Below are 23664 nucleotides of genomic sequence, written 5' to 3'. Positions count from 1 at the left end.
GGGATTTATAAGGGGGGGTCCAGTGTGCCAACTGAAATTGGTAAATGTGGTCACTAGCCTATAGTGACAAATTTAAAAGCAGGGAGAGCATAAGCACCGAGGTTCTGGTTAGCAGAGCCTCAGTGACACAGTTAAGCACTACTGATAACACACACATTAGGCCACAAATTATGAGCACTGGGGTCCTGGCTAGCAGGATCCCAGTGAGACAGGAAAAACACACTGACATATAGGTTTTTATCTATGAGCACTGGGGTCCTGGCTAGCAGTATCCCAGTGACACAGTAAAAACACACCGACACACACCCACGAACAGGCTAAAAGTGGGGGTAACCATGCTAGAAAGAGGCTACTTTCTCACAATCACTATAAACATTTCCCAGAGTCAACTCCATCTAATCTTCAGAACCAATGTTCAAAACCATAAACTCAGTTTCCTGACCACAGAAAAGCACTAGCAAAGCCAATAGGTCTCACCTTTGCTGCCCATTGGTTTGCCAATACCTTTTAGCCATGCTGTATAGCATTCTCAAAGCTATGCAGCATGGCTAAATACAAAAAAGCATAATGCTTAATTTTGTAGGCACGTGCCTACAAAATTACACAGCTGGTTGTGTTTTTATGTGCTGCTCCAACTCGGATTGACAAATTAAAAAAAATGCACAGAAACATTTTTTTAAAGCATCGAAGGCAGGGAGGCACAGAAGCAGCATAGTAAAATGGGTGCAAAACAGGTTGGGAAAGGAACATGGGTCGGGGTCGCGGAAGTAACATGATGTGGGTGGAGACTGAAACAACACATGGGCCAAAAGCAACATATAGGTTGCACATAGGGAGAAGCAGTATGGAAGACGCAGGGTGAGCAAAAGGCCGAGGGAGATCAACATGCAACGTGGGGAGCAGGCAAGAAAAGCAAACGGGTGCCACAGCAACAGGAGAGGAAGAGGCATATAGATGAGAAAGCAATGAGGGTCGGGAGAGCACACAAAAACAATTGCATCACAGAGGGGGCCGGGGAACACCACATGGGTGCTAGAGAGCGGCAAAGAGGGGAAGAGGAGCACACATAGGAGATAGCTAGGAGTACAAAAAGTATAAAGCAGCACCTGAAAAAGCAAGCAAAGGAAGGGCACTGTAAAGTGTCCATGCTCTAGGTGAGAGAAAACATAAAAAGAGGAAGTAAAGCCCACACATGCTAACAAGAAGCAGGCAAATGAGCGTGACAGTGAAATAAACCAGTGGTAAGCAATGGGCAGGCTCTAAACCCACTGCAGGTTAACAATATGCCTTTAAAAAAAACATGCACGGTCTAGTAGCTGAGACCTAAAAACACCTTAGAGTGTGCATGATGGCTTCTCCTACAAAGAACACATGACAAGGTTGTCTAGAGCGTTCTCTAGAAAGAAAGAGAGATTTTTCTACGGATAATGATCCCCTTCTAATGATTTCAGCTAAGTAAATAGTTGAACAACTGCACACACAAATAATTACATACCACAGTAACAAGAATATTGAACAGTTAATGGGTTATACATATTTTATAAACTTTAGAAAGACGAAATCGAAATTCCCTGTTTGGAACTTAAAAATAATTTGTGCTAAAAAAAATCAAAAGTTACCAAAAATGCAGCGACGGGTGTTCCTATGCAATGGAAGGCACTTTGCAAAAGTTAATGGTTCACCTTTCAGTTGCATATGGCTGTATTTTTGTGTTAAACTAGTCCCAATAAAGTGAAACCCTTTTCCAGGCAGTGTGAACGTGTAAAAATGCCAAATAACAAAGTGTTTCAATTAAAAATGTGCTGTATGCTGTATAGTTTGCACTTCGTTGCTGCATAATTTTGCAAATGCTGCTGCATAATTTGGTCCTCTCTTGCTGCATGATTCCAGTGACCCTGCCTATAGCACACCTTAAAGATGGCAGTGTAGCTCACTGAGTTAACGTTCACCATTGAAATATGCAGTGATCTGCAAGTCAAAAGTTCAAACTGGAGGAAGTACAGTTCAGCCTTCTGTTATTCTGAGGTAGGTAAACTGCTTCATTAAATCGGGCAACAATAACACCTGTTATTTACAGTGCTCAGAAACAGCAGAAATGAGGAATGAAGCACTGCCTTAAAATAAATTATTGCACATACTCCTGCAGCCCGTGCATGTGTCCGCAGAACTATCTTATCAGCTAGATGTCTGGAAGTAGAGTTCAGTGACTTTGGGGGATCAACTGGAAAAGATAACACTTTCAAATCCATCTTTTCTGCACACACTGCACAAGATGATACAAGATAGGGTGGCAGGTTTCCACTGTAACATCTTCAAGCCCCCTGATATACCTCTGTAAAAAGATTGTTGTCCAGAGATTTTCATTTTTTATTTGTGTTTTTGGATGATTAGAGAAGTAATTTACCTTGGGTAGACATTGCTGATCCGTACCGTTTTTCTTCTGGACAACAGTTATAAAAATTGCAGATGTGTTGCAGTGATGATGTAATATTTCAGGAAACATGAGACCTATATGCTTCATTTTGGTGTCAAAACATAGGTTTTGGTGGTCCAGTATTTTTGTAGACAGAAAATAACTCCTCAGAGCAATCCTTCCACCGTGTTCCAAAATGGTAACCTTTTTTATCACTCCCGTTTTAGACACATTTTCATAGTTCACTTATTTGTTTAGGTAATTGCCCGTAGTACATTTGCAGAATGGTGAAAATTTGAGAAGATCATATCGACAGGGACATCTTTTTGTAGCACAGGTTTTGCAAGTACGTGTATGTGTAAGTTCTGTGGGTAGAGGCTTTAGAATTTTAGATCTTAGCACTCCATCAATATCTTCCCACCCAAATTCACACGAATCTTAATCTACATATGCATGATCCAAAACATTTATACATCTTCTGATCAAGTAGAACGCTCTTTTAATAAGTCCACGCACAGAATATGATGTCAGTGGAAGGTTACTTAGCGGGACTGATCTCTTGAACTCACTGTATTGAAGTTTGTCAAATGTGTGACAGTCAGAACTTGTATTCCACACAAGCACAAGGTATTTTTCTATGTCTTTAAAGTAAAGTCACAATTTTCTTGTGGCTCAGCAAATCCTTTCAGAAACGTTACAGATTCAGCAGTTAAAGCTCCAGGCTCTGCTACAATTATGCTCATAGTGTCATCACCCGTACAAATATGTGCTTTGATAAGAACACTGGGCATCTTTGGTTCAAGTTTCTTGTAAAGAATATGAAGCAGGATTAAGTGTCTTTTCTCTCCTGTTCCATAATGTATCTATAACCCTGACAATCCTTGACTAATGAACATTGCAGCAAATCAAAGTAGCACAATAATAACAACTGTGTCATTTGACTCGATTGGAACCATTTCGGGCAGCTCACTCAACATGTGGCACAACACAAAGGTCACCTTGGTCCAATTATCTGTTAAGTTCTTGAACAATATGGCCCATCCCTTTGAATATCTCACTGCTGGTACCAACTCCTCATTGACAATCATTTCACTTGCAATAATTGGAAATTCAGTGTTCACTAAAGCATCAGCAGTGTTTTGGCGAGTTAACATCTCTAAGTTCATCTTGTTCGATGTTGATGACCATAATTTATCAAGTTGCACTGACATAGGTATCAAATTTTTGATGCAGGCAAGGTCAGTTGTTCCACTTGTAGACATTAGTTTGATTCGCCCACATTCTTTGATAGAGAGTTCACGATAACCGCCAAAGACAATGTGCAGTTCTTGCAAGGTGCACACTGATTTTAATATCTGTAGAACAGTCTGAATGACTGGACAGTTTTGATTCCAAAGATTTCAGCCTCAATAAGTGCATCGTCTATGCCACATCCACTGAGATAAGTTCCTGCACATCGCAACTCAAGGTTTGTCATGTGGAAAATGCCCATCATTGGATGAAGATCATCAAATTCTACTGAATTGCTCATAAAAATGTCAGCTACAATACAGAAAAATCCTCATCGCAGAAAAATGGCAGGATAGGCTGGTCTTCAAGATGAGCATGCACATTTTGGAATTTTTTTAGAGCTGTGTACACTGTTGCATAGTTTGTGACAGGAGATAGTATTACTGTTAAAAACCTCACCTTCTTCAGTGGGATGGTATTCTGGGAGATCTGAGCATGAATTCCAGACCACAGTCTGTGGGAAACTGGCCCCCTGTTGCAGTACCCTCCTACCTTTTGCCTGGCTTGTGGATGCACCTTGGACTGGAGTGCACTGGGATCCTGCTAACCAGGTCCCCTTTGCCAGTGTTTGTTACCTAAAAAGTGCAAAGGTATTGATACAATTGGCAACACCTTTAGCTGTCCCTCTCAAGTCCCTTATAAATGGTACTTAGGGACCCAGGGCTTGGGTTACTAAGGGTAGGCCCCTAACGGCAGCAGCACAGGTTGTGCCACCCTCAAGGACCATGCACCCAGATGCACCCAGCACTGCCATTGCAGGCTGAGTGTCCTGGTGCAATCCTAAAACACAAATTGACATTGCATACAGGATGTGTGACCAGTCCACTATACACTGCATGCAGAATAGGTAAGTCACCCCCCTGGCAGGCCTTCCAGCCCTAAGGCAGGGTATACAATACTACATGTGGGGGCATAAATGCAATACTGTGTCCTTTCCAAACCTGGGACATATTAAGTGAACAAAGCAGCCATTTTAAATGCATGTGCTGGACACTGGCCAGTACACATTTCCCTGCTACGTGATGGCTACTCTGAACCCTGGGTTGTTTGGTATCAAACAACTCAGAATGATAAATCCAAACTGGTGCCAATATTGGATTTATAACAAAATGTACCCAGGGGCCACCTTAGAGGTGACCCCTGCAAATCTAACTAACTCTGGCATGGTTGCTGGCTGGTCACAACCAGCCTGCCACCACCGACAAGACTATGGAACCCTGTGATGAGAGCCTCTGCTCTCTGGGTCCAGAGAACAAAGCCCTTCTTGGGCAGAGGTGTTACACCTCCTCCTCCCAGGAATGTGCACAGCCCAGCCTGCAAGTTTCAAAGGACTTGCCGCCTTTGAAACTTGACCCTCAGCCCTGCTGCTAACAGCAGATACCCAGTCCCATTGCAAACCCCCATTTTTGGCGGGGGCAACGGTGGGAAAACACACAAAGGATAGGAGGAGTGGCCGGCCCCAGCTTGAACCACCCCTCAGATATTGCATCTGAGGTGACCCCTTCATTTAATTTTCCTCCATCTTGCATGGAAGTAAAAACAGCCAAACAGGTGTAGAGAAGTGACCTCTGCCCACAGGAAGTGGTCAATTATTTGGTCTAGCCACCTTACAGTAGATGCCCCATTGGTCACTAGTAGGTATTCCCCTAAACGCCCACTAAATACAGTTTTTAGTGGGCACCCCTAGACCAGAGATTTAGATTCCAAGAACAAAAGAAGGCCAGCAACAAAGAAGACCTAATGCTCGAGAACTGAAGTCCTGCTGCACCAAGAAGAAGGTGCCAAACCCTGCCTGCTGAACCCAGGACTCGACATTCACCGCCGAGGGGTTGCTTGGACATTGGACGGACTCTACAAACCCCCAGAGGACCTCCACTCCTCTAGAAATCGCCGACGATCTCCCTTCACAGTGAAGGCATCACTCTCCTGCAACAAAGACCAAAAGACCAGTGAAGTCCAGTTCACTGACCGGCTACTGACCAAGGAACCAGATGCTACAGCTAGACAACATTTCACCGGAAGGACCACAAGGACGAAACCTACCAGTATGCCAAGTGTGGTGGCAATAGCCCCACGTACTGGTCACTCAACATCAGACACCCAGAAGTACAGTTTACTCTGGACTGAAAAAGGACCGAGAGGAAGCTCCAGTCAAGGGACTTTAAAAAACCCCAGAACCTCCCACCAGAGCGCCTCTTATGACTCACAAATGACACTCAAAGAGACCTACCTCCTGCTTCCAAGGGCATCTTTGTGCACAGTAAGAAGAAGAAATGTTTAGTGTTAATAAGGGGCTTTTGTAACAGGTTACAGCTGACGCTGACTGGGCTACTACTACTTTGTATGCCTATGCTAATTTGCATTGGTATTTATATAGTGCAAGCCTACTTAGGAAGCATGGAGTACTGTACAATAGACATTTTATGCACAGGACTGCTCCAGGTGAAGTACAAGTGTTATTTTATCGCACCACACCTGGAATTAGTTCAGCACTCCTCACAAGTTTAAAAAAAAAAAGAGACACCAACGCAGCCCATGGCATCCCCATCTTCATTTAGGTCGCCACTAGTCGTCCATTTTCAAAAAGATTTACTTGACCTATTTCCTCTTGCTATCTTTATTGTTCTACATTATGGTTTGAATCTTGTGTTGACTTTCCCAATTTCCTAATGGCATCCCCATTCTAATTGATGCCCAGTGGACTTGTTTGACTTTACTCAGAGCACAGTACTTTTAGAGACCAGAACTTCAGCCCACAAGGTCGGAGTACTTCAGCCCCTGTGAGCTCATCGACAATTCTTGGTTCCTGAACTGGGTAAAATGGCCCTCCATATCTATCAGTGCTTCCTACTCAAAGTGATAACTGTCTTTCAGTCTATCAATAGGTTTATTTTGGGTACAAGGCCTAGAAAACAATCAGTTACAGTATCATATAATATAATATATATAAAAACATTCAAAAATAAAAGCACCAAATTACTATCATAATTCATCAATACACAATGGCAGACAGAACAAATCGTATTGTGTCCAGAAATACATTACATACACAGTATGAAATCTATAGTAAATAAGGAAACCCAGTAGTTTGGCTCATTTGCTACATTACAAGATCACTTTTAAGTAATGAAGTTTAAATGTTACTATCTAAGTAAATTATTTTTCAATACACAAGTTTCTGCAGGAAAAGCTGTCCGTCTCAGTGGATTTCTAAAAATCAATTAATAAAGACAATTTTTACTTCAGTTCTTTGAGTTGAGTGAAAAAATGGGAGATAGCAAACAGTAGTAATCCAGATGTATCAGATTTACAGATGCAAAAAGCAACCCATATAACTCCAGACACCCATATTTTGTGAGACTGGAACAATCATTTTGTTCTAAATGAATGATATGCTGTGCAAAACATACATAATGTATATCCATTACTCTACTGTATTACCAAAGTGTCAGAATGTTGTCATCACCTTTTCTTGAGCCCGTTTGTGAGTGAAAGTCACTGAGGGCTAATGCCTAATCGGAAGTTATTTCTTTTTTAATGTTTTAATGACCATTTTCAGTTTACAGTTGTTGTGTATTAAAAGGATAAATGAAACTTGATGGGTACAATCCAATCTCTTGCCATACTGTAGCACACAGATTGAATTGTCTTAGAGCCCCACAATTGTTACATAGAGCCTGATTTAGATCTTAGCAGAATCGGTCGTGCCATTGGTTTTCCGTCAGATAATCTGCCAACTGACTAGGTGGTCTGCCCGCTCTATTTAGATGCTGGCAGGCCCATAGATGAAAGTTCGTCGGCGAACTGCTGTCACTGCTAAAATTTTACACCTGTGACAATGACGCTATAGGCAAAAGTGGCTGCCGGCATGATCACAGACAGTTTTACTACTGGGCCAATCAAGCTGACCTTTCTGCCGACTTAACTGTGGCAGCTAAACCTCCACACCTGAGTAGGCAGGTTGGAAGGGATAAATACATGAAACTTACCTTTTTTACTTCTTTTCACTTCCGTTGCCACCATGGACCTGATTGCACATGTCCTGCCTTTGCGGTTGATACAGGACCATGACGCTAATAAATCCCGTCGTCACCAGAATCGAATGTAAGTTACCGTTTTGCCTTTTACCATCGGAATTGTCTGCGTGTAGTAACTCTGGACTTGTGCATTAAAAAAAAAAACAACGGGAAGCAATAGTACAATGATGTGCAATGCAAATGTGTGTAATGTGGGAGTTTAGAAAACATAAAGAAACACACCTCTATATATCTTATTTACACTCACCAATTTGGTACTAACTGCCTTTATGCCAATGGACACCTACACAAAAAGTCACATTAATTTGCAATTTGAAATGTGTCTGTACAGATGTGTTTAATCATTTTCCCTAAACTACCATATCAGCTACATAAACAGTACACATTATTGTAACTACACAAATCCAATATACTGTAGTAATTGCACTACACAATTCAACAAGTGTATTTACACAAAACATACATCCAATGTCACCTCTGAACTATAAGCACGTAATAGATGTATTAATGGCACATTCCCCTTGTATTGTGCAATTTCTGTTAATCATTAGATTTCATTTAACTTAAAGGTGTTATTTTCCTTATGTAATGCATATGTGTTTAATATTAACACATCATCTTAAATAAACACACCTGCGTTCACAAGTTACAAAGATATAAACATGTTTAATTTTGGTGTTCGTGTCCAGTATCATGATGAATGCTTGCACCAAAGTCAAAATGTACAACACTAATGTATTCACTATATAAACATGTCAGCAATAAAACCTGTGTTTGTCACTGTCAGAAATTAAAATGAGTTAATGTTACATACATTTGCATTAATAACAGTGTTATCAATCAATAGGTAATAATTTAAAAATAATGGCAGGGCAAACTTAGTGAAAATAAATGAAAATGTATTCAAGAAATGAGACATGTCTTTTATTATAACATTTAAAAAATGATAATTGTCCATAGAGTTCTGTATTGAAAATGTGGGTTTCAGGGCCAGAACATGCCTTCTAATTCCACTGCCAATTACCACCTCCTCAGTAAGGGGCATCTAGTGGGAAGAGCAGGCATCTAGATGTTTTTTGGGAAGGGTGGATGTGGATTTCTTTGGGGTCAGGGCCAGGTAATCAGTAAAGGTGGGTGGAGGGGAATGGGTGGGAGAGGATGAGGTTTGGGAGTTAGAGGGAGCTGGAGTGGGTGTTGTGTGTGTGTGTGCCTGTCGTACAGGTTCATGTGGGTCTGGTGTATGTGGTGCATGTTTGTGTGTGTGTGTTTTGGAAGGTGTGTGGTTTTCGGGTGAGTGTGTTTGCGTTTGGTGGGTGTTGAGGTGTGTGCTTTTCTGTGAGTGTGTATGTTTGGATGTGTGTGGTTTTGCAGGTGTACTGTATTAAGGTGATTGTGGGTATGTGCGTCTGGTGGGTGGTTTATATGTAAGTGTGTGTGTGACTGTGGCTTGATGAGTGTGATGTAGAGGTGGATGTTGTGGTTGTGGTAGTTGTGGCTGTGCTGGTGGTTGTGAGTGTGGGGGGGTGCATTGTCTTTGTTGGTGGGTGTTGTGGTAGTAGGTGTGGTGGTTGTGTCTATGGTAGTGGGTGTTGTGGTTGTGGGTGTGGCGGTGGTGGGTGTGATGGTGGTTGTTGTCGTGCCTGTGGTGGAGTGTCACTAGTAGTGTGTGTCTGTTCAATGGCTATATGTTTGTATTTCTTGGTGTGTTTGTGTTTTAGTGTGGGTATACTGTTTTTGTCTGTTGGCATGGGTGCAGGCAAGGAAGTGTTAGTGCTTGGGATTGGGACAGGAGGTGGGATTTGGGATGAGGAACGGGCTGGAGTCGGGGCACTAGGATGGGCCAGTTGGGGGGCTGCGGTTAATGTAGAGGCTATCTTTGAAAGTGATCTCTGCATGCCAGACATTGACCTACGAATGGCATCCAGGAATGCTACCATCTTTTGCATTTGGGAACTAAGGGCCAGATATATCAAGCTCCCGGTTTGCATTTCTTAAATAGTGAATTTTAAGAAATCGCTATTTTAGAAATACAAAATGGGATGTATGAAAATTGTGAGTCGGTAATAGCGATTTCTTAAAATTCACAATCACAATTTGTGAGTTGCAAATACCGAATCGCAAAAATTAGCAAATCTGTATTTGCAAATTGCAAATTGCGAAAACGGCAACCCGGAACAGCCTGATGACATCACAACCAGGAAGTGAGTCAGCCCATGCTGTTTCCAAAAGCCCCACGCACAGGAGCAAGCAGAGAGACCCTGCCAGGTAACAGGGATGCAGCCTTGAGAGCCAGCCAGGACCAAACAGGATTATGGCTACTGATGGGAATGTGAAGAAGAAAGGAGACAGGAACGGCAAGCTCAAATTCAGTGTGCAAGAATTGGAGGAGCTCATCGAGGAGGTGGTCAGGAACCGCAACCAACCTTTTTGGGAAAAACTCACTACAGATACCTGAAAGTGAGAAGAGGAAACTGTAGTCAGACATCCAGACCAAAATATGCACAGTGGGTGTTGCACAGCGCTTTGTTGAGGAGATACGCAAGCGCTGGTATGACTTGCGTTCACGTCCCAAAGAGAGTGTAGCCAGCAAGCTAAAGGAGGCAAGGAGCACCAGAGGAGGACTATCCACCCAAACACTGTCTACACTAATGGAAGACATGGTGGAATCCACACTGCTTCCTGAAGATATCAGTGGTGTCACTGACATTGACAACTCAGGCACACCCGGCACCAGCAAAGGTAAGGGCAGTAATGATGTGTTTCCCCATATGTGCATGTACAAATGGCCATTAGAAAATAGCTATGGCACTGTGCAGTATAAGAAGTAGTCCATGCCACATCTTACATACAACACAACAATGCCTTATGGGAGAGTTAGTCCACACCCTAAAGTGCAGATACCACATAAATAGCAAGATAGTGTAAAACCAAATAGAGAAACAACACAAAAGACTCTCAGTGATACTATGCCAGTGTACATTTAATACTATTACACAACTATTTGAGTACTAAACAAAAATGACATGCTGCACATTGTTGTTGTAGATGTTCCGAGCCCTAATGCAGCAGAAGGTGGAAATGTGGGGGATAACGAAAATCAGCCACACTCTGTAGGAGGCTGGCCTGGTTTGTAGTGGGTACCTTGGGTACTTACACCTTATACCAGGTCCAGTTAACCCTTATTAGTGAAATGTAGTAGTGTTCTAGCAGCTTAAGCTTATCCCACCGAGATCATCTGCGGCGTACCCCAAGGCTCATCACTCAGCCCGACACTCTTCAATGTCTACATGAGCCCCCTCGCCAACATCGTACGCAAGCACGACATCATCATCACCTCCTACGCCGACGACACCCAACTTATACTCTCCCTCACCAAGGACCCCGCCAGCGCCAAGACCAACCTACAAGAGGGTATGAAGGACGTGGCAGATTGGATGAGGCTCAGCCGCCTAAAACTGAACTCTGAAAAAACGGAAGTCCTCATCCTCGGCAACACCCCGTCCGCCTGGGACGACTCCTGGTGGCCCACGGCCCTCGGCACCGCACCGACCCCCACAGACCACGCCCGCAACCTCGGCTTCATCTTGGACCCTCTTCTCACCATGACCAAGCAAGTCAACGCCGTGTCCTCCGCCTGCTTCCTCACCCTCCGCATGCCCCGCAATATCTTCCGCTGGATCCCCGCCGACACCAGAAAAACCGTGACCCACGCCCTCGTCACGAGCTTCCTGGACTACGGCAACACCCTCTACGCCGGGACCACAGCCAAACTCCAAAATCGCCTGCAACGCATTCAAAACGCCTCGGCCCGCCTCATCCTCGACATACCCCGCAGCAGCCACATCTCCGCACACCTGAGACACCTGCATTGGCTCCCAGTCAGCAAAAGGATCACCTTCCGACTTCTCACCCACGCACACAAAGCCCTCCACAACAAGGGACCGGAATACCTCAACAGACGCCTCAGCTTCTACGTCCCCACCCGCCTCTGGCCTTGCACTCTCTGCTGTCCCTCGCATCCGCCGCTCCACGGCGGGTGGGAGATCCTTCTCCTTCCTGGCGGCCAAGACCTGGAACTCCCTCCCCACCAGCCTCAGGACCACCCAGGATCACTCCGCTTTCCGGAGACTCCTAAAGACCTGGCTGTTCGAGCAGCGATAACCCCCCTTTTTCCCCTAGCGCCTTGAGACCCGCACGGGTGAGTAGCGCGCTTTATAAATGTTAATGATTTGATTTGATTTGATTAGCTATAGCAGAGCAGCTTAGGCTGAACTAGGAGACATGCAAAGCTCATGCAATACCACTTATAGTTACACAGTACTCATACACAAGTAAAAACAATACTCAGTGTTACCAACAATAAAGGTATTTATTTGGGTGACACACTACCAAAAATATCTTAGAGACAATACTCTTTCTGGAGGTAAGTATTATATACAATATATACACTAGGCACCAAAATTAGACAAGTAAATAGTCCTAGAACATTGCAAACAGTAGGAAATCCTAAAGAATGTAATGGGAGAAAATAGGTCTGGGGCAACGCAAACTATATACTAAAAAAGTGGAATGTGAATCACTAATTCCCCCCTAGACAAGTGTAGTGTGTGCAGAATCGCTGGGAGAGTAAAAATACAGTAAAGGTAAGTACATTACCCCACCCCAGAGCCCAGAAAAGAAGGAGTAAAGTACTGCAAGTTTCTTTAGTACACACTACACGTCGTCTTTGGTATTTTGCAGCAGCCAACCAAGTCTGCAAAGAACAACTGCTGGATTATTGGACCTGAAGACCTGCAAAGGAAGGGGACCAAGTCCAGAAGTCGAAAGAAGTTCCAGGAAGGACAGGAGCCCCTGCTAACCCAGAAGAGGGTGCAAAAGAAGAGTCCCCGGTTAGTGGAAGACTGCAGAAATGCACCCTAGGAAGGTGCCAGCGGGTTCCTGCATGATGCAAAAGATGTCCCACATGGTTAAGATCGTTGCAGATGAGATTTCGTGCTGGAAGGCGCCAACAAGCCTTGGCTACGGCAAAAGTGCATTTTTCATCAAAATGGTGCTGGATGGACCCAGACGGGACCTGAGGGCCTCAACTCTGTGTGAGGAGAAAGCGGGGGCTCTCAGCACTTTAGAGAGCCCTCAGGATGCCAGTCAGCACCCCCAGAAGCTGCAGGATCTGGGTTCAAAGGAGGTGCAAAACGCAGTTGATGCACCACAACAAAGGAAGGTCCCACGCCGAAGGAGAACAACTCAGCAAGTTGAGCGTCGCTGGGTGGAGTGCTGGGGACCTGGGCCAGGATGCGCACAAAGGAATTTTGCAAAGAGTGTACAGAGGCCATAGGAGGTGAAGAAGACACAATACCCAGGGGTAACGTCTTTCTCGGGGAAAGCAAGGTCTTACCTCCTACAAATTGCGTCAGCAGGACCTCAGGACAGTCTATGTCGATGATGTCCACCCTCAGTGTCCTTAGGAGCAAACTCGTTGCTGTGAAAGGAGTCCCAGGGTACCCGTCGTCACCTTGGAAGGTGCCTGCTTGGAGCAGGGGAGTGATTCCATCATTCGAAGGGAGATTTCTTCAGTTCTTCTGGTGCAGGATGAAGACAGGGAGTCCCCAGAGCGTGCACACCATGGAAACTGTTACAGTTGCTGACTTGGAGCTGAGGTTGCTGAAGAAAAGTGTCTCTTGTAAACACTCTGTTGCAGTAACAGCGTTTCTTGGAGCATGCTGCGGTTGATCCGAGGTCAGAAGAGTCTGAAGTTGTTGCAGAGGATTCCTGAAGGAAACTTGCAAGCAGAATCTGAAGAGAACCCACAGGAAAGACCCTAAATAGATAAATCTACAGATATATACAGTTCCACTAAAGGAATAAGTTCCACAGGTTCGTGGAAATCCAAATATGTTGGAGCAAGAGCCCTCATTCACCATTTGGTGACATGCTTCATCATTGGGCTAAGCTCCTCGTCAGGCCGGCACTGCAATGCCTGATGGGCCCCACGGAGGGGCTCTTTGCCGGAGATCTTTTAGTGATGGTGATTAACCGGTCAATGTATAAAGGATTGGTATAAAGGGAAATAGTTAAAAATGACTAGAGGTAGGACGTAATTTATTAAGATATCAAACCTCTGTCATGATTAAAAACAGAAATCTGGGGAGGGAATTAGATAAGGTCTAAACTCCCCATACAACAGAAACAAAAATTATTGGTAGTTCACTAAGGCCCTCATTCTGACCTTGGCGGTCTTTTCGCAAGACCGCCGAGTTACCGCCGCGGTGAAGACCGCCGACCGCGGCGGTATGCCGCTGTGCGCATTCTGACCGCTGGGAGCGTTCCGCCGGAAAACCGCCAGCAGCCACACTGGCGGTCGGCGGGAAAGTGGAGACTGGTCAACCTCCACCGCCACGCCAGCAGAACACCGCCCACAGAATTACGACCCACATTTCTGTGTGGCGGTCTTCTGTTGGCGGTCTTCTGTTGGCGGTCACCTCCCCATGGCTCCCGTCGCCTCCCGGAGGACCAACGCACAAGGTAAGTTGACCGTCCGTGAGGGGAGGGGGTGGGGGGGTGTTGTGTGATGTGGGCGTGCATGGGGGTGTGCGTGTGAGTGTGTAGAGGGGGTGTGTGAGTGCGTGTATGCGGGCGGGGGGTGCTGCTGTGTCTATGGGTAATGTGTGCTGTTCGGCAGGTGCGCATGTCTGCATGTATGTGTGTGGGTATGTGTCCCCGTTGTGTATGTGTGTGTAGGGGGTGTGTATATGTGCATGTTGGGGGTGTGTGCATGTCGGGGTGCATGTATGTGCATGTCGGGGTGGGGGTGGGGAGGGGGTTCGTACCACCTCTAGGGGGTGGCAGGGGGGTGGAGGGTGTGGGGGGAGGACTCGGGTGGGTAGTGGGGGGTGGGGGAGACCCCTATCAGTGCCAGGGAAGGAATTCCCTGGCCCCGATAGTGCTTACCGCCATGGTTCGCATGGCGGTTCCCGCCCACAAGAAACCGCGGCGGTAGGCAGGGTCATAATACCCTTGGCGGTCTTGGGACGACCGCCGGGCCGGAGTGCGCAAACTCCAGCCCCGCGGTCATGACCGCCGTGGCGGTCGGAGTGGAGAAGTGGCGGTCGGTCGCGGTGGGGACCGCCGCGGTCAGAATGCCATTTTTAATACCGCCGGTCTGTTCGCGGTCCGACCGCCGTCTCTCCGCCGACCGCCAGGGTCAGAATGAGGGCCTAAATCTCTTAAATTCGGAGTATAGTGAAAGTAGATACAGGGTCCCCTGTACTACTTCTAAATCATGGTCAACATGTTTCTCGCTTGTTAGTCTATATGATCTAGTGCGATTCTTCAGGACCATATGTACGAAAGTACCATCTTGCCTGGCATGTTACCCCCATTTTCACTGCATGTATGTTTGTTTTAGCCCTTGTGTCACTGGGATCCTGCTAGGCAGGACCCCAGTGCTCATAGTATGTGCTTTGTATGTGTTCCCTGTGTGGTGCCTAACTGTATCACTGAGGCTCTGCTAACCAGAACCTCGGTGTTTATGCTCTTTCTGCTTTCTAAATTTGTCACTGCAGGCTAGTGACTAAATTTACCAATTCTCATTGGCACACTGGTACACCCATATACCAGTCTGGCTAGCAGGATCCCAGTGACACAGTAAAAACACACTGACACACACTCACAAACAGGCCAAAAGTGGGGCTAACCATGCTAGACAGTGGCTACTTTCCTACACAGTCAGACTCAAACACTAGTGAGTCCTTCATACATGCACCAACTAGACGCAGGACAATGCTCCACCAGTTCGAGTCTCTCAATGAAAACATGGGATCAATGCACAAGCAGTTAGAGTCTCTTAATGAAAACATGTGCAATCTGCATGAGGGACAACAAACAGCAGCAGAAATGCAAAGGATATGACAAACGCCATTAGAGAACTCTTCACTGTGATGCAGCAGGAGCATGTCAGCCACCGTAGGCACCATCACCAATTGATGGGCCATTTGGATGGGTTCTGCAGATCTGTCAATCGGCTCACTACCACTAGTTCCTTGGTATCACGATGTGCTGTGGGCATACAAGTGGAGATGGCACATTGCAGTTGGGACGTTGCACAAGGATTGGTGCAAACAATCAATGTTTTGGAGACAATGCAGACAGCACGGAGTGCTACAAACAGCGAACTTGGTGGTGGAGATAATGAGGAGCTCGCTAGCCTCAGCAGTCTCACTGCCCCTGTGATGGATCCTAGGCGTTGCAGTACCAGTCACAGTACTGTCTTTGAATCCGCTACAAGAGGTGCCACCGAGGCCACTGAGCACTCAAGTGGAGTGCGTGGACATAGGAAGTAATGTTGAGGGGTACAGGGGACTTACATAACATTTAGCAGAGCAGTTATACTATGATGCTAATAAACTGACACTGTTACTCGCACCTTTTTGTCTATAGTGCATACCTATGTCCTAATCACACATATATTACTGTAAGTGAAGGCAATAAAGATGCTACCTACAGCAATACATAAAATAGACCTGGTATTGTCATTACTTACATCAGAAATAGTTGTGCGTGATCTCAGCAGGTCTTTGTCTGCCCTCTGCTGCACTGCTTCTGGCAAGGGATTGTCATCCTCATCTGAGTCCGGCTCGGTGGGTTCCACAGGTATGCCCCTCGTTGTTGTAATGTTGTGCAACATGGTACAAGTAGCCATGATTTTGCATGTTGTTTCAGGCCTGTATTGTAGTGCACCACCACTCTTGCATAGGCATCTGAAGCGGTTCTTCAGCAGGCCAAAGGTCCTCTCACCAACGATGCGGGTTGTCCTCTTAGCAGCATTATACCTCCTTTTGGCTGGCGTTGCAGGATTCAGACAGGGCATCAGTATGAATGACCGCATGGCATAGGCACTGTCTCTTAGAATGACAGGGGAGTAAAATGAATAATTGATATCCGTGACATCACATATACATCAAGGCGACATTGTCAACTATAACATTACCAAGTAGGTATCCTTCGCCCAAACTCCCCAGCAAGTAGTCTCTTGTATAGGATGTAGGAAGAATAGGAACACATCATACACATCACATACATACAAACATAAGTTCCCAAAACCCAATACAAACATTTTAGGCTAGGGATAGTTGTAAACCAATGTACGTAGTGAAAGGCTTAATACATGACATTTAAAAAAAGGCAGACCGTGGGTTCAATAGAAAAAGCAGGTTATATTTAGGACAAACAAACACTTATTACTTAGGAAACTTACACACATGCTGCATTGTTAAGTTAGCTGTGCTGAAACACACAAGAGGCCCAAGCCACATTAGAATGAGAGTTTTTCTTTGGAGCTGCACCAACTGTCGCTTTCAAAATCTTCACTTAGCACGAACAGGGTGGAACAAAAGGGTGTATCCTGCCTTAGAGCAAGGGTCCTAAAAACCACAAGTCATTCATATCTTGGTGAGGGGAACTGTGTGAGGGTCAGCATTTGCACAAGGCAGAGCTACCATGAGCATCATCTAACATATAATCACTTGTTGTGCAGAAAGATAGAGATGATGAATGAAGTCAATGTTAATTACCCACCCATGAGGCGACCAATAATCGTGCACGTGCTCTTTTCAAGAGGTACCTCTCCCCTATTATCTTATCTGTACTGCTTGTTCTTGCTTACGTCAATGCTGAACTTGTGACCGTAGTTTTTTGTGGTTTTTATAGTATAAATACAACTGCTTGAGAACTAGAACTTTGAACTTCAGTCATGGCCTCTATGTTGAGACTGCCTGTCATTCCCAGCTGAAAATCGTTGAAACCTATATTACTTTGTCAAATTGATCTATCTTATTTTAATAACAGATTTCCTTCTAACATATTGGCGAGCCAGCCAGGAGCTCTACTTTGATCTCACCAACTGCTGGACTGGGGGCCCTGCCTGTCTCCACGAGGTGATTTGCGCACTTTTTAAAGAGGTAAGGGAGATGCCAACATTTAAGTAAAAGTCTCTCATTTCGTGGGGACGGATGGGACTCAGGTGTTTGGCATTAAGGTGGACAAAGTACGAGGTCTGTTCCTTTTATTTTATAAAGAAATTTACAATTTTGACACTGTAATGTATATAATTTTGGTGTTTGCCTGCAAGATTGTGTATGAATTGATACATTATTAAGGGATCCCGGTGGTAAGTTCGGAAGATACAGGGATCTTGACTAAGTAGACAAAAGTGGTCAACAGAGGTGTTGGACTTGGGGCTGAGCAATCAGTGTATGTTCTAAAGAACACTCAAGTCAACCTACCCAGACCTTAAGTCTGGAAGTCACAATTTGTAGTTGTAAATAGTGAAAAGTTGTCCCCTCTATGAATCTGGAGAGAAGTGACCAGTAGTATTTTGTTTACCCTAGTATGAAATTAAGAATTACTGTGTATGTATATGCATGTATAAATAGAAATGTGGCCACATAATAATGTCAATATATAAGTTTATGTTATTTAGTGTATAATTTAGGAATAGGTATCAGACCTCCTATTCTTATAAAGGTTAAGTTATAACAGTATACTCAAAAGTAAAGTAATTGACTGGCTTGGGCAAATGTCCCAAAAACGTCAACTAATTAATTCCACATCCCTGAATTAATTATTCATTTTTATAACGGTCAGGCTGTCGCCCTCTGCAACAGAACTGACCTTAGTAGACCAGTAATATCAATACCATAGAATCATTTATTTTTAAGTCAGAAGTTTATGAATGCCTAGGTATTTATAGTATATCACATCTAGGCCTTAAAACAACCTACACTGACATTAGAGAAATGCCCGTTAGACAATTATAAATAATTATTCAAAGAACTAATACAAGAACATTGTCCTCCAAGTTAAATGTAGTATAGTAGCCTCATAAACCCCATAACAAATACTGACACTACTGTTATCCCCATTATGAAACTATAGAGCCTCAAGATTGGAGGCTTGATGAATTATCAAACAGTATAGACTGGGGCATACACACATATCTTGAGGGTATACAAATAGAAGAAGAAGTATCAGCTACAATACATACAAATATATTTAACTACCTTTCAGTTAGTTGTGACCAGGACCTTCGCACATTTAGAATAAAAGAGTTTGTTTTGAAATCTACAAAACCTGTTGCAGTTCTCTTTCCAAGAGTGAGGCACCCCATTGAAGGCCTCTAAAATATTCAGTTTAATTTTTCATGTGTGACACTGGTGCAACCTTGCGGACGGAAAGTGAATATATTGAAGTTACTGCAATTTTTCAGTGGAACCATGGGCAACAGTTCCCTGCAATAATAACAGACTCATATTTAGCATTAGACCTCCTACTGTGTGCATTTATTAGGGACCTTCCAGTGTAGAATTTAGGATATGAGTAACTTATAAACATGTATATATATCACAATAACACTATTGTTTGTTGTGTCAGGCAAACAAACCACTTGGGCCACACATAAATGCACATACCTAATATATATAAATGAACAAAGTCTTTCAGAGATTAGGGATATATGTATCACATGTTCACCTTCACAGCCTAGTAACAGTTTATGTGAAGTCTAGAAATACACCAGGAAGTAAATAGAAGTCCATTTAGAGTGTAAACCATATAGTACAAAAGATTAAGTTTACTAAACAGACATGGGGTCTCCTTTAGAACACAATTAAAGTGTTCTCAGGAGACAAGGACAGGATAGGAAAATACTGTAAGGAATGGCACAAAGCAACATTAAAACTTGCACGTGTGTGGCCCAAAGAGGGCACATTTGATAATACAACTATAGAACACATGGCCACCTTCCTACAGAGTAAATGCAAGGGAAATAAACTAGAGAAAAGGAAGATCACACTAGACCTCTGGAGGGTCTTTTGTGAAACAAATATGAATGAGTCAAAGACAGAGCCTCAGACCCTCACTTTGGCTCCTCCATCCCCCTGTCAAAACGTGCAATTAAGGTTAGGCAATGCAAAGGTACAGGGCATGTATACGATGCAACCTGGTGCCCCACACTCACTCACTACCCACCTCTTCACATCCCCCTGCTGTGGGATATACAGACCCCGAGTATAGCCCACCATTAGAATCTTTTTCTGAACATAGAGAATATGTTCACCCATCTCCATGTCCTCAAATGGCCAGTACACCACAGGAAATGTTGGGTGGGGACAGTGCTAAATACATAGGGACAGTAGATGCCACATTTACACTTCATTTGTAGGACGAGATGTCTCCCACTAGGAAAAATGAAGGTATACCTAATGAGGGGTCAAGAGATGCACAGAGAATGGATGGGGCTAGAAAAAAGGAAGGTGTTTTTCAAAAACCAAGTACCAACATTAAAAATGAGACAAGAAGGTTAGCTTACACACCAGAAAGTCCTCCCACGGAGTGCTGGAGGTTCATGCACGCAGGAGCAGAGGAGAATAGTGTAGGCAAGTGGGTCACAGTGCAGGAAGATGGACAGGTAGACCAAAGAGCGACTTGGGAAAAGGAGGAAGGGCCCTTGAGGCAGTCAAGGGGCCTCACTGGGCCACAAATGATTGAACAAGAAGGACTAGAGGACACAGTCTCTACACATAGCAGCTTAGGTGAAGAAGATCTGGATTTAGAAGAATCCTACAAAGGATCAGAGGGGGCATTAGATGATCTCACTGAACATGTTAAAAGAATGTTCCTTCTTGAGGACCATAACAGGGTACAGTCACAGTATGCCTGTGAGGGAGAAGAAAACAGTAAGACAGGACAGACTTTACAAAAGAAGTCAAGAGAATTACAAGGATTAGTATTTGATGGGGCGCATGCACACCCATATGATAGAAAGGGAACATTTGATATGGAAGGAAAAATGACACTGAGGAAAGACATGGCACAAACATTCCCTGTATGCCCTGGCAATAATTTGACGCCCAATGAAATTGTAGCTCAGTATGAAAATAGTTGGTATAATGTTGTCCATTTTACTGACAACCTAGCAGGTTGGACAGAAGGATTGGCATCACAAATGATACCATGGCCGCAAGAGGGTTCCTTTGAACCCCGAGACATGGCTAATGCAGAAATGTGCATTTTTCAGGGCACAGGGGATCCTTACTGGGATTATCCCTATATGCAGAAAAGTTGAAGAGTGTGGCAGAGATATGCTTGTAAGTATGACTCTCGTCACCCTACTGGCAATAGGACTACAGTCCTGTCACAACTGCCCTTGATATTCAAGGGCCCAGGGGCGCCTCAGTATATACCATGTCTCCAGATGGACAAATAAAATCTTAAAAAACAGTTGCCACAACTTGTTGAGGGTGCTGGGAAATGAATAGCAGCTCTGGAAAAACATACCGGAGGGATTACTCTTGCACTAGGGGACATTAAGAGTTTACTAAGTTCCCTTATAGGAGATGAAACAGACCTACTGTTCACAAAGGCAGGAGTAAAGGATGTGACATTGACCAACCCAAAATGTGATGGGGCACCCTTTAATAGAGTAAGGGGAATTGTTTGGAAACAACTGAGGAAAATGTATCCAGACAGACCAGACATTGGGTCCCTTATGGCACAAACAATGCAGCCAAATGAGGACCCAGCCCAATTCCTTAGCAGAATGAAGGAAAAATGGACACAGGAAGTAGGGGAGAGTTGGGATGTAACTGGACAGAATGCAATACTATTTTACAATATAGTGTAAAAGGATCTGCCAGCTGGAGTGCAGGATAAGTTAGATAATATAGTGACCTTAGAGGCCAAACCATGGACAGAGATACAAGCACACATAATACATTTTTGTAAGAAGAGACGAGAAAAGGAAAAGAGCGAGAAAGATAAAATAGAGAAAGCAGCAGCTAAATTGGTCCAGCAGCAACTGGCTAAGAAAACAGAGGAAGGAATTGCTACTGCCACCACCCAGTTAGCTGCAGTGTCCCTGGGAGTGCCCCCTTCAGGCACCCCAATGCAACCCTACCAGCATGCCCAGAGAAGCAATAACAGGAATAATGGAAGAGGAGGGAAGGAAGGATTGGGGGAAATAGAGTAAGCACATTCCAGAGTGGACAGACATGCCACTATTGTAAGATGACAGGACATTTTAATAGAGACTGTAGGTTTAAAAAGGAAGATGAACTTAGCAACCAGACAAGGGCAAATTATGGCCAACAACTGGCACCGCCTGGTGGCATTGTAGCACAACCTGCCACGAGTCCCCAAGTGATATATCTCCCACAGCCCCAAATACAACTGCAGCCTCAACCACAGATACAGCCTCAACGACAGATACAGCCTCATCAGTTACAGCAATCAGTGCCCCAAATACAATATGGGACACAGCAGACAGTGCAGCCCACCTTGCAGCACCAGAACTTACAAGGAGGGGTAACTGTCAAGGGAGGGAACCCATTCCAGCAAAACTACATGGGAGGATATGCCCAATGAAGGTGCCCAAGGGGAAGTCTCATGTGTCCAGTCTTATCGGTAACCCACAGGCCAGAAGAGGAACCCACTGTGATGGTAGCCATAAATGACAAGGAGTACACCTTTCTCATCGACACTGGGGCCACTAGGTCCTGTATCCTTGAGAGGGGACTGCCATTGGAAAATTTATCAATGGACACACAGGGGTTCTCCGGGGCTGTAATGAGGGTTCCATTCACTAAACCTGTGGAGATGGAATAGGGGGAGGTATGTTGATGGATGTTTCTAATTCTCCCCAAATGCACCAGCTAATCTGCTAGGACGTGATCTCATGGCGAAATTAAACATGACTATTCACTTTGAAGAGGATAGGACTATGATCTGTTCAACACCTGGAGTATCTAGTTCACGCATCATGACAATGGTTACACACACCCCCAGATGGTAACCAAGTTAGAGCCAGACCTGTAGACATTTTAGCCTTTATTAGAGCAGTGTACACCATCATATCAGAAACACCGGAAGTGACAAGGAAGCTAGTTGAATTACCCAAGAGCTTTCTGTTTAGACGACAGGGCCCGTATTTTGAAATATTAGACAAAGACCTTGTTCTGGAAATAGAGGCTCTAGAAGTGTCCCCCACCTATGGGACACTGATGGCAAGCGACCACACTGGTGCGATGGTGGCATGTATCATCTTTTATGATCCCAACATGCAGGTGGGCGACATACCAGATGACCATTTGTTTGCTGTTGACCTTAGAAGGACAGAGATTGTTTTTCAAAACAGTGTACCTCCATGCACCACACTGGAGACAAGGCCTTCAATACCAATAAATGTCTCCAGTCCTATTAAAGATAATGACCTTGCGCCGGTACCCTTCAACTTGTGGACAAAAGGCCCTTATGATGTAGGCCTCGTCCGCACAGCAGTACCATTCAGAATAACTTTGATGGAAGGCGCAATACTGCCAAGAGGCAGACAATACCCTCTATCCAAAGAAGCAGAGGAGGGCATTGCACCTGTTATACAGGCACTGGTGGAGCAGGGAGTCATATACCCAGGTGTATCCCCCTGCAGCAACCCAATTTACCCTATAAGGAAGGCCAAGGGAAATTTGTGGCGCGTGATTCAAGACCTGCGCCCCCTTAATGACATAGTGATACCAGAATTCCCTGTAGTACCTGACCCTTCCATCAGCTCAACCAACATACCCCAAGATGCTAAATACTTTTCAGTCATAGACTTGAAGAATGCATTTTTTAGTATTCCCCTGCACCCAGACAGTCACTATTTGACTGCATTCTCCTATTGCGGTTCACAGTACCTTCATTCCCGATTACCTCAAGAGTACTGTGAGTCCCCTAGTGTCTTTAACAGGACTGTCAAGAATGACCTCACAAATTTTCAGTGTGACAGCACAGTGTTGCAGTATGTAAATGACATACTGATCTGTAGTCCAGCAAAGGAGCAGTTTAGAAAAGACACTGTGTCCCTGTGGTGTACCCTTGCTCAGAGATTACAAG

This window comes from Pleurodeles waltl, chromosome 7 (genome assembly GCF_031143425.1).
Source record: "Pleurodeles waltl isolate 20211129_DDA chromosome 7, aPleWal1.hap1.20221129, whole genome shotgun sequence".
NCBI lineage: Eukaryota > Metazoa > Chordata > Amphibia > Caudata > Salamandridae > Pleurodeles > Pleurodeles waltl.
Note: the sequence above shows the minus strand (reverse complement) of the source record.